Here is a 12,893-nt window from a genome sequence, read left to right on the forward strand (position 1 = left end):
TCCCCCAAGATGTTCGGTAATCAAAGGTAACCCTAAATAGGAAAATCGATCTGTCTGTACCACTTTACGGTTCGAAATCAAAAAAGCCGGGGGATATTTCTGCTTCTTTCCTGCAAATCATTAGTATGAAGTTCCAGGCTTTCCATGAATTCTATATAATTATTCAACAATTTCTGGAACGATCTTCCCATGCGTGCCATTAAACTGCATCATCTGCATACATTAAAATCGGAATGCATGCCTTATTTATTGTGGGTACATCTAAAATCAATTCAAACAGTCGGGACTCCACCCTATTAGTATAAAGTGAAAACAGAAAGGTGACGAGAACTCACCCTTGGGGAACGCCTCTCGTGACTAGGAACCATCTGGTACATTCACCCTGGGAGCCATGTCTTAATCAAGCTTTACTCCTCACATAAAGATGTCTTATGAAATTAATTAATCCATTATCTAGCACCATGTCCCTCATTATATTCCATTATATGTGAGTGAGATACACAGTTGAATGCTGCCTTTTGGTCCTTGAAGGCCAGGTAGAAATTACCTTGCTTAGCTTGTGTGTACTTCACTATAAGCATGCTCATATTAAGACACTGATCTTGGGTCCCTCTACCTTTTCTAAATCCATATTGTGCCGGGATTAGGATGTTATTTGCCAAAGCCCATGCCTCCAGTCTATTTAGTAACACTCTTCCCATAAGCTTGGCCGTCCTGTCAAGGAGAGAAATCGGCCTATAGTTTCTGGGGTCTAGTTCGTCCCCTTTTTTATAAATTCGGATTAAAACTGCTTTATGCCAAGAATCCAGTAGTCCCTGGCTATGGCATTAAATGTATCAATAAGCCAAGGGCCCCACATAATCCATCATCTGCTGCATAATTTGAACAAAAAAAGCCTTGTTTCTAACTCAAACGTTACCAAAAATGCAGCCATGAGTGTTACAGCGTGATGGAAGGTCCTTCGCAAAACTAGAATGCTCACATGCTACTTTATGTTGAATTTGGGAGTTACATTGTTACTGATGGTGTGCAAGCCGCTCTTGCTTCTTTCTGCGCCTCTCTTTCCTCTTTCTGCATTTCTGTTGCTTCTATCTGTACCTTTCTTTCTTTTTCTACACATCTCTTGCCTCTTTCTGCACTTCTCTTCTACTTTCTGCACCTCTTTAGCCTCTTTCTGTACCTCTGTTGCCTCTTTCTACACCTCACTTGCTTCTTTGTGTACCCTTCTTCCCTCTTTCTGCACCCCTCCTGTCTCTTTCGGCACCTCTGTTCCTTCTTTCTTTTTTCTCTCTGTACTTCTCTTATCTCTTTCTCCACCCCTCATGCCTCTTTCACACCAATCTTCCCGCACCCCTCTTGCCTCTTTCTACACCTCTGTTCCTTCTTTCTACACTTCTTTTGATTCTTTGGGCACCTCTCCCTTCTTTCTGCACCCCTTTTGCCTCTCTCTGCACCCCTCTTCCCTCTTTAAGCACCCCCTTGCCTCTTTCTGCCCCTCTTTTGCTTCTTTCTGCACTTCTCTTGCTTCTTTCTGCAGCTATCTTGCTCATTTCTGCACCCCTTTGCCTCTTTCTCCACCCATCCACCATCTGGCTGCACCTCTGTTCTAAGTTTCTGCACTTCTTTTCTTTCTTACGGTACAACTCTTGCTTATTTCTATACCCCATGTGCCTCTTTCGCACCCCTCTTCCCTCTTTGTGCACCCCTCTTTCCTCTTTCTGCACCTCCGTTCCTTCTTTCTGCACTTCTTTTGTTTCTTTCTGAACCTCTAGCTTCATTCTCTCAAACCTCTCATGTTTCTTTGAGAACCCCCTAGCCTCTTTCTCCACCCTCTACCTTCTTTCTGCACTTATTTTGTTTCTTTCTGCATGGCTTTTGCCACTTTCTATACCTCTGTTGCTTCTCTCTGTACGACTCTTGCTTCTTTCAACACCGTTCTTCACTCTTCCATGTTTCTGAACCTTTGTTGCTTCTTTCTGCACTTCTCTCCCTTCTTTTTTCAAGGTTGTGCCACTTTCTTCCTTTTTATGCACTTCTTTTGATACTTTCTGTACTCCCTAGCCTCTTTATCCACCCCTCTTCCCTCTTTCTTCACTTCTGTTGCCTCTTTCTTCACATCTGTTCCTTCTTTCTGCACCTCTGTTGCTTCTTTCTGCACTACTCTTTCCTGTTTTTTGTATTAAATATCTTTATTTGATTTTACAACAGTTATTATCCACCCACAAACTCCCCCTCCCTGGTCAGACAAGACAAAGGATGAAAAGAAAGGAAAGGGAAGAAAAGTCTGAGAAAAGAGGAAACATAGGAGGACAGAAATACGCCAATAGTCCCCGAAGAAAAAATAAATAAATACATAAATATATATATATATATATATATATATATATATATATATATTCACTGAAAAAACCATAGGTTATAGACCATATATAGTTAGGAATTAGCATTTAGAAAACCTTATTTTACTCACACAAAACCATTGAAATTCCATATATAGTTAGTTGCACTAACTATATATCGCGCACCCGCAATCCACTGCTGATGATGTCACATATTACATCATTCATGACATGGTCAGTGACATCACTGATGACATCTCAAATGATATCACTGATGACATCATCTAGTGTCTGTGTGTTTTTGTAAAGTTTAAATACGTTTTACATATTGAAGAATGACTGGATGTATGGAAGACTGAGTGTGTGTGTGGCTGGCTGGGAGGTGTGTGACTCTGTGCATATCAATGTGTACTTGTATCAGTGATTGTATAAGAGAGTAAGTATGTGTTAGTATATGTGTGAAAAGTATGGTGTTCTGTGTTTAACTATAGATGAGGAAATCGAAGTGTGATTGATTCTTCACAGGACTGACTAGGTGTATGAGTGCATATGATAGTGTTCTAATAATAACTGACTGTATGTATGAGCAATTGTATGGGTGAATGAGTGAATGTGTGTGTAGACGTACGAATCAGTGAGTGCGTATGTAGTAACTGGTATTGGTGTGTCATGATGTCATCAGTGATGTCATTTGAGATGTCATCAGTGATGTCATTTCAGATGTCATTAGTGATGTCATCAGTGATGTCACTGAAGTATGGTGTTCTGTGTTTAACTGTATAGATGAAGAAATGGAAGTGTGATTGATTCTTTACAGGACTGACTTGGTGTGTGAGTAACTCCATGGATGAGTGGCAGTGTGTGACTGTCTGCATAGGTGTATGAGTGCATATGATAGTGTTGTAATAATGAGTGACTGTATGTATGAGTGATTGTATGGGTGAATGAGTGAATGTGTGTGTAGACGTAGGAATCAGTGAGTGCGTATGTAGTAACTGGTATTGGTGTGTCATGATGTCATCAGTGATGTCATTTGAGATGTCATCAGTGATGTCATCAGTGATGTCATTTGAGATGTCATCAGTGATGTCATCAGTGATGTCACTGACCATGTCATGAATGATGTAATATGTGACATCATCAGCAGTGGATTGCGGGTGCGCGATATATAGTTAGTGCAACTAACTATATATGGAATTTCAATGGTTTTGTGTGAGTAAAATAAGGTTTTCTAAATGCTAATTCCTAACTATATATGGTCTATAACCTATGGTTTTTTCAGTGAATTTTCAAGGTTTTGTAAATGCTAATTCCTAACTATATATGGTCTATAACCTATGGTTTTTTCAGTGAATTTCATTGGTTTTTTAACAGCTAATATCTGTAGCTGTAAAATGTATTCTTCTTTAAATCCAAAAATATATTTTATATGTTTATGAATAATTTTTTTTTAAAATATTTTTTTTTCTTCGTTCCCGCTTCGCGAATCGGGAAGCTTCCCGTTAGCTGACCTTGATGCCGCGAAATAGACCGCGAGCCGGTAAACGTTTCTTTACCGCAAGTGCCGCGTTAGAAAACAACATCGTGACGCCTCCCGTCCGCATGACGTTTCACGTTGTCGCGTGATACGTCATATGACGTGCTACGTTAGCGAACTGGTACGCGAAGCGAGTCGCAAAGCGCAGGTTTCTGGAAGCAAACCGGGAGGCCCTGCAAAGCGCTTAACGTAAACACAGCAAGTCATGTGACTTGGTAATAACACTTTTCATTGGTTCATTTCACTTTTGGTTTCCTAATGATGTAAGACTAGGTCATATAATCTAAAATGAATACTTTTGATTGGTTGAGAACTCTTGTTTTTCCCAAATGATGAAAATCCCTCCTTCTTTCCTCACTCTGACTTTCATCATTGTGAGAGAAAGACCCTTTGTGATCACTGAGCAATGGCTTCTTTAGTAGCTTCAGCTGGTGCTTCCCCACCACCTCCACCACATCCAAGGAAGAGTGGACCACCTGCTCAAGTTATAATTCAACAAGAAGAGGAAGAAGAGGAACAGGACGACGAGCACGAAGAGAGGCAGTTTTTGCCTGAGCAGCCCAGGACGTCTCACCGGAAAGAAAACTTCATTTGGCAATTTTTTAAAATTCCCAAAGGTCAGAAAAAAGTAAATGCAAGATACGTAACTTGCCTTATATGTCAAGATAGACTGTCCAGAGGAACCGAGAAAAAATACAGTTTCGGAAACTACACAATGCATCGCCATATGACTAGGTGGCATCCTAACAACTACAGTGCTGCACAGTTTCGGAACGACCTAGATAATCTCCCTATTATGGCCAGAAGATCTGTTGTACCGGAAGTAACGGGACCAGAGGGCAGGGAGATGGTGCCAAATATACAAATGAAATTTGGTGAAGTAAAACACATCTGCGTATTTTGCGATGGATTCATTTCCTACGGAGAAAGAAGCATCACTCTGATCAACAGAGCTATTGACTATCATATGCAAGTTTGTACGAAACGCCCAAAATAATAAATACTTCTTTTTTTGTTTTGTTGCTCCTGTTGAGCCCTTTACAATGAATCGTTTTCATTGCCCCCTCCAAGAAAAACCCAAAAAAATATAAAACTGTTCAGAAAAATTCAAAAAAAGTAAAAAAATGTTCCGAAAAATAATAAAAAAATATAAAACAACAAAAACAAAAAAAAAAAAGTTCTTTTCAGAACTACCTCCCCGTTATTAAAAAATTGGTACAATATTTGGAACTGTGCCAACCTCTATTTCTCTTAGTTCGCTTCCCAGTTCGCTCGCCGGTACGCGAACCGGAAGCGAACCAAAAACAGTAAGTATAAGGGAAGGAAACAGACACTTATGTTAAAAGAAAGACAGCTATAGGGGAGTAAACTAGAGATACTATTACCCGTAATCCACTGCTGATGATGTCACATATTACATCATTCATGACATGCTCAGTGACATCATCAGCAGAGGATTGCGGGTTTTTTGGCAACGTGCCTTATCCACGGTTTAATAACGCTGCCTTTTGCTTTATATAAGTTTTCAAATTGTATGAAATATATACCAATAGGTCGTTATGAACCTTTAGGTAGTGCTTTTCTTCATGAGGTCTGGTCGCTTCCATACACATACAGATGTTTCAAAGATGATCAAGAAGTTTATCTGAATGGAGAGGAATGCACTGAGACGCCAGATCATTCACTAATGTGTAGGCACATACAGTTACACGGTTCATGCAACAAACACCGACCAAATATGGCTTGGGTGTTGCAAGGCACGCCAGTTCCTGCTATCATCCCCACGTTCAAGTTGTTGGAAAATGGTAGTTATTTGATGCTCAATAATGAAGATTGTTCTGAGTTAATTAAAAGTATTCCTTTTATCGTAACAGTAAGTGAACGGGTTATTTGCTGCAGAAATGTTCTATTTTCTCCCACACATGAACATAGGGAGTTTTCAATCTGGCCACAAATACCAACCTTGGGAGAGATTTCAACGGCATGGCAAGAATAAGAGCTCTTTTGTCTCAGAGAGAGGTGGCCTTGAGTTCGGCCCGTGAAACTTTCGTGCTTCACATAGCGAACACCCGTACAGAGGTGCAGACCCTTTTCAATTCAGATTTGCCTTTCAATTTCAGCAAGATGGTTCCGACTATCTTTAACGCATCCTCCACAAAGGCCCTGGCGCACTTTTTTAAAGTTGTTACCAGTGGTCTCGTGACTTCATTTGAGAAAATCTTTGGAGTCATCCCTGCTTCCTTTCATTCTATTTTCTCCACTCTGCTTCGTGGATTGGCATTTTTACTTGCATTACCAGCGGACGCTCTTGTGCTTTTTTACATTTTTAAATATGGATGTCCCTCCTATGCAACCTCCCACCCTGCAGCTGCTGACACTGTTCCGCAATCGCATGCTAGAATATTATGGCACAATGCCGTTGGCAATATTAAGCACGGCATATGGATTATCTTTTCGATTCTCCTACTTCACCTGTGTCCAGCCTGTATTTCACTGCCTGACCTGTGATTTCGATTGGGCCATTGATTTGTGTCTCTGCGGACCGGTTTCTCCTGACGTCGACTTTAATCAGCTGATGACTCCTATCATTACTCACGAGTTGGTTTGTCCTGGCGAAAGGATTATGGCTGTGGCATTGATGCATGGACTACTTGGTCCCTGGAATTTACTGGCGGCAGCACAGTCTTTCTTGGAACAGAGCTTTCTTGAAAACCCACCGAGCTGTCCTCTGATGGTGATAGAGGATCCGGTGCTGGGAGAGCACGTATGTTCTTTTCCACTTTTAAATTGGATGGCTGAACTGTTTTCGGATGAAGACGGTGACTTCCTATTGGAGGCTGTTGCAGCTTATTTTGCATACACAGTTATGTCATAGACCTTTTTCATGTTTGATATGCTGAGTACTAGCATTTCATTGACAATTCATTGACTTATTTGTCAAGTTTTTATTATTTACCTTGCCTATTGGCTTAAGACTCGATAAAGTACTTGGCTGTTTTATTTTTCTTTAGCATTAAATTTTCCTAGTTTTTAATGCTTTACCTTGCGGACCGTCCACATATAAACTTGCAATCTGCTCTCATGAGATGGCACTTCTATTATCTTATTCAGTTCGTTTCCGGATCATGGGGAGGTGTCATCTAGGTCCTGGATATCTTTACACCGTGTTAAGTTAGCATGGGCTCATTACCGGTTTAAACGCCATTTTTCCTTTTTTGCAACTTCTGCACACGACACTTAGTTGTTGCTTTAGCTTTCCACCTAGTAGTTCATCGTGGTTTACATGAGAATATTATGTTATTGCTCTACTATCTGCTTTGCTTGTTAAACTATATCTGTACAGCGAGTGCTAAAGTTTCAAGAACAACACGATACAGAATTGTTATGAGGTCTGATCTCCACGACTTCATACTCATAACATAAGTGCAACTTCTGCCAATTCTGGGCATGAGGCGGGTTTTATATTGCTTTGCCGAACACACATACACAACAGTTGATGCGGTTCACATGAAGAGAGAGCTGGTGTATGCTGATGTGATTCCTTCAAATCTAAGACACTAAAGTATGGGCACGCCCTAAACCAACACAAAGAGACCTTCTTAGCAAATAATATAATATGTGTATTAGGGAGGGTGAGATATAAGCAGCCGCGGGCCGTGGAGGGAGTTACGGTGAGGCAGGGAGGCGGGGAGGGGGAGAAGCAGGGTGGAGCCCTCTCTACCCTGCCCCTCCCCCTCCCCGCCTCCCTGCCCCACCGTAACTCCCTCCACGGCCCGCGGCTGCTTATAAGTGTTGCTAACTCTTATTCATTTACAGCATGTTAACATACTGTCACCATTCGCTTTTTATGTACTAGTAACTATGCTGGTAATTTTGCTACTGATAATATGTGTACTTGTATTCTCCACCCTGCTTCTCCCCCTCCCCGCCTCCCTGCCTCACCGTAACTCCCTCCACGGCCCGCGGCTGCTTATAAGTGTTGCTAACTCTTATTCATTTACAGCATGTTAACATACTATCACCATTCGCTTTTTATGTACTAGTAACTATGCTGGTAATTTTGCTACTGATAATATGTGTACTTGTATTATCTAAGATACTACGCCTGAGAAGACGGCATTAGTAAATAAACATTTCAAATACACATGTGTTCTTCTTAACTCCATGTTCTGGTTTCTAAGAAATATATAACGACCGACTGTTCATGAGTTCCACGTATCCGGAGGTACTATAAGTTCATATTCTGGATTGTCTAAACATTGAGAGTTTGTTATATCCAATGTGACACTGTACCTAGCTTGCTAAGGAGTTTTTGATTACTAACGTGAGTTTTGGGACACCCTAATTCGCCGAGGTTCCAATCCTCTGTCCACAGTTCTGTGTGAGAACAGAAACCCTGCCACAGGGGCACCCCCGACCCTTGCTGGAGCTTCATCACACTTGCGATACAACTCCAGCAATGCGCCACCTTTACGGCACAGATACATCACGCACCTGTGCTGTTTTTGCCCCATGATGCGCCGCATTGTAAATGCAGCACACCATAGGTGACGGAACAGCGGCACAGAATGACTAACACATCCCTGGTGATGCGCCAGTCATCATAAATGTATCCCTATGCTTCTTATCTTGTTAGAGATGAACCGCCATATGTATCATCAAAGTTTTTTGCATTTCCTAAATAGCGAACTTTAAGGAATAAATAGCGATTCTTTACCATTCCTAGTTTGCGATTAGCTATTTGCTAATTACAAATTACCCATTCATTTCCTTCATTTCCATAGGGCGGTTGGACTCACTTTTAGCTCGAACGGCTGAATGGATTTCCACGAAACTTGGCAAAATTGTAGGGACTGGTAGCCCGATGTGCCTTTGCTATGTCTCAAGATATATGCTCCAGTGGTTTTTACGAAAATTAACTTTGAAAAATATATATTGGGCTTCATTGGCCTATATATATGTTGGAGCCCAAATGTAGCCCAATGTAGCCCAATGAAGCCCAATGTAGCCCAATGTAGCCCAAAGATGGCCGCCAGACACACAAAAAAACAAATGTAGCCCAAATATCAGCCAGATGTAGCCCAACTATAGCCCAGTGACAGAATGACCAATCAGCTTCGCAAACCTCCGTTACGCGAAGCGGAGCGCTGTTACAGATATATATCTTTTTTTGAACGTTAATTTCTCAAAATCCACTGGAGCACATATATTGAGACCTAGCAAAGGCACATCGGGCTACCAGTCCCTAATATTTTGCCAAGTTTCGTGCAAATCCATTCAGCCGTTCGATTATTATTATTATTTTTTTTTTGCCCCGCGGGGCCCTTTTAAAACCTCCACATCAAACCTAGGGGGTCAGCGAGGATCTACTATGCCCCCTTATGGTCATTTGCCCCTTCGCTTTGGCCTCCTCTTGTCTCTCGATCCTACCGAGAGACAAGATGGCGGCCGCTACGGACTGTTTGGAATGTTGACAGACGCCGGAGAACCAATCAGCTTCGCTTCACAAAGCTCCGTTGCGCGAAAAGTACGCGTCCTGGAGCGCTGCCCGGTCCGCTGTTACAGATATATATCTTTTTTTAAACGTTAATTTCTCAAAATCCACTGGAGCACATATATTGAGACCTACAAAAGGCACATCGGGCTACCAGTCCCTACAATTTTGCCAAGTTTCGTGCAAATCCATTCAGCCGTTCGGGCTAAAAGTGAGGCCAACCGCCCTATGGAAAACTCAATGTTAAAAACACGTTTTGGGACCCCCCTTTTTTCTCGGCCCCCCCTTGACGAACCCCCCCCAAATTTTCAAGGGCTGCTCAGAAACAAAATGTGCCATTTTCCTGAAAATTTCAGCCAATTCCGTCCACAAACGCCAAAGTTATTAGACATAGAATTTTCAAAAATCCCATAGAGAAAAAATCCTAACTATATATACCTACTGGCGACCGCCAGTAGGTAATATATATATATATATATATATATATATATATATGTATATATACACATACATATATATAAATCATTGAAAAATACACTATTCTTCAATCAATTACCCAAATTACATCATTTACCAGCATAACTGTGGTTGCTATATGTTACAGACCTTTGTTCTTGTCTGATCCTTATTCTGAGTTTAAGATTAAAATTTTCCCATTACTTAGTAGAGTATACTACGAAGTATAACCTTGACATTGAGACCACTCAATTAGAGAAGACCATATCTTATGACCCTCTATCCGGCGCTTATTGCCATTTGTTTTGTATATAACCATTTCTAGATAAAAAATTGCTAACAGTCTGGAGAACCACTGTTGGAATGAAGGAGCAATGGGATCTAGCTAAGCTGAAGCTATACAAATCCTTAATACTGCCATTGCAACAAAAATTAATTCATATCCGATTATCGGGTCTGTGGAGTTCGATACCCCCAAAACAATCATTTCATTTGATAATGTTATCTCTATTTTTAACACTCAGGTCAGAAAATTTTGGATACTAAATTTTAGAGATGTTAGACCTACACATGAGGAAAAAATGTGTATACAGTCGGCGATAGGTAGCATACATCTAAAACAACAAGTGCCCTTCCCACTCCACCATTTAGCAATTCTATCTGGAGTATAATACATGAAAAAACACATTTTGTAAAACTGTGTCTGCAATTTAGTCGACATAAGCACAGATTGTGACAGGCCGTAGGCATGTTCAAATTCTTCCATTGTAATAGTTATTTTATTCTGCCATTTTTGTACTGTTTTCTCTAGGTCATCCGGAAATTGCTTTAACAAGAGAGAGTACATCCCTCCAATCCTGAATCTTTTCTTGGGGGTGCAAAGTATCTCAGCTATGTCTATTTTATCAAATGTTATATTTGCCCTGGTATGTTGTAGTAAAAACTCTCTAATTTGGAGGTACTTGAAGAAATCTCTCCATTCTAGGTGATATTGTTCTCTTAATTCCTCAAAGGAGAGTAGCCCTTCTGTTGAGAAAAAACATCCAATGTGGGTAATTCCGGCGGCCTTCCACCTATTTATACACATATCACTAAATATTTCAGGAAGAACTGTTTTTTTTAGGAGAGGTGAGTAGAATGACAGACGCCCTATACCCTACAATTTTCTCACATTCTTCCACACTTTAAAGCTACCCATTAGTGTTTTAAGTCTTACTTTTTTGTGATAACTTTCGTAGAGATATCTCCAGAGGTAACCAGTAGTTTTATTACCCAGACTTAACTGGTAGATGGAGGGACCATCACTGACCGGGATTGTCTCTGTCCCGTCAAGCTGAAAGAGCTCATGACTATATAACAAAACCGAAGCCCAGTAATACGCCCTACAATTTGGGAGGGCTAGTCCCCCTTTCTCTTTAGGAAGCGTCAATAATTTATATGCTCGGCGGGGTTGGGAGTATGCCCAAATAAAATTCGAGAAGGTGCGTTCCATTACTTTAAACCATTGGTCTGATATTTCTAAATTTATTGATCTGAAGATGTGAAGAAGTTTGGGAAAATACACAATTTTTAAGGCATTCACCCGGCCTATCAGGGACAGATGTAAATTATCAATGCGGCGAAGATCTTTCTGCATTGTATCTAATGTAGGTTTCATATTTATATCAACTAGATTCACTAATTTAGAGGTGATACAGATACCTAGACATGTGGCCTTTTCCGTTACACGAGTGTCTGTCATATCACACTTGTTGTTCAGGATTATTTGTGTCTTCCCTTGGTTCAGTGCGTACCCTGAAACTTTCCCAAAATCTTCTGCCTCTGCTTCGATGGTAGGCATAGCCAGGTTTGGGTCAGCGGTCACTATGGCGATGTCATAGGCAAGGGTTTTTGTCAGGTATCCTTGTGTCGAGATAGGAACTATGCCCCCATTTATTTATTTATTTATTTATTTGCGAGTTTGTAACGCGCTAGGATCACCTCCCGAAGGAGTATCTCCGCGCCTTTGGCAGCCTTATTGCAAATAAACAATACTGTCATTGTAGCTTGGTGATGATAATTTAAAAATAAAAAAGTTTTTAGCTGTCTCCTAAAAGGGAGATGCTCCTTGCAGAGTCTTAGGGAGAGTGGGAGGGTATTCCACAGCGTAGGACCGGCAATGGAAAGAGCTCTATCCCCTTGTCTCACCTTTTTTGCTCTAGGTACCTGCAACAGCGCCTGTTCGCTGGATCTCAGGGATCGTGAAGGTACGTAGGGGGAGAATTTCTTAAGCAAATACAGAGGGCCATTTCTCAGGAGGCACTTGTGCATAATGCAGCAGACCTTAAACTTCACCCTCTGTTTCACAGAGAGCCAGTGCAGAGTGGTCAAAAGGGGTTTGGAAGGTGTTCGAGGGGACTGATTAAGAACAAGACGAGCAGCCGTATTTTGGACTACCTGCAATCTAGAGATTACCCCCTCATTTCCTGAGAGAAGCAACCCGTTGCAGTAATCCAGACGACTCAGTACTAAAGCCTGTACCAAGGTCTTCCTGGTTGAATCTGGAAGCAATGGGAATACTTTCCGCAACATCCCAATGATGTGGAAACAGGACCCCGCCACTTGGGCGGTATGAAGTTTGAAGGAGAGTTCTTGGTCTAAGCGAACACCAAGGTCCTTAACCACCTGTTTAGGCTCAGGAACTGGGCCTAGATCTTGCGGCCACCAGCCAGGGGACCAAAGGATTTTGGCTTCCCCGAATAGCATTACCACCGTCTTCGCAACATTACATTGCAGGAGGTTAGCTGCCATCCAGTGGGCCACTGCCTTCATCCCCTGGAAAAAGGAGTTCTTGATCTCATCCGTAAGGGATTTAAAGGGAAAGAGGAGTTGGGTATCATCCGCGTATGACACAGGGATGAACCCATGGGATCTCATGATGTTAGCTAGGGGGGCCACATAGATATTGAAAAGGGTAGGGCTCAAACAGGACCCCTGTGGCACCCCCTTCGAGATTCCCAGCTCCTCTGACCGATACGCACCCATGGTGACTGTTTGGGTGCGATCTGTCAAGAAACTCCTCAACCAC

This window comes from Lissotriton helveticus, chromosome 3_1 (assembly GCF_964261635.1).
Source record: "Lissotriton helveticus chromosome 3_1, aLisHel1.1, whole genome shotgun sequence".
Lineage (NCBI taxonomy): Eukaryota > Metazoa > Chordata > Amphibia > Caudata > Salamandridae > Lissotriton > Lissotriton helveticus.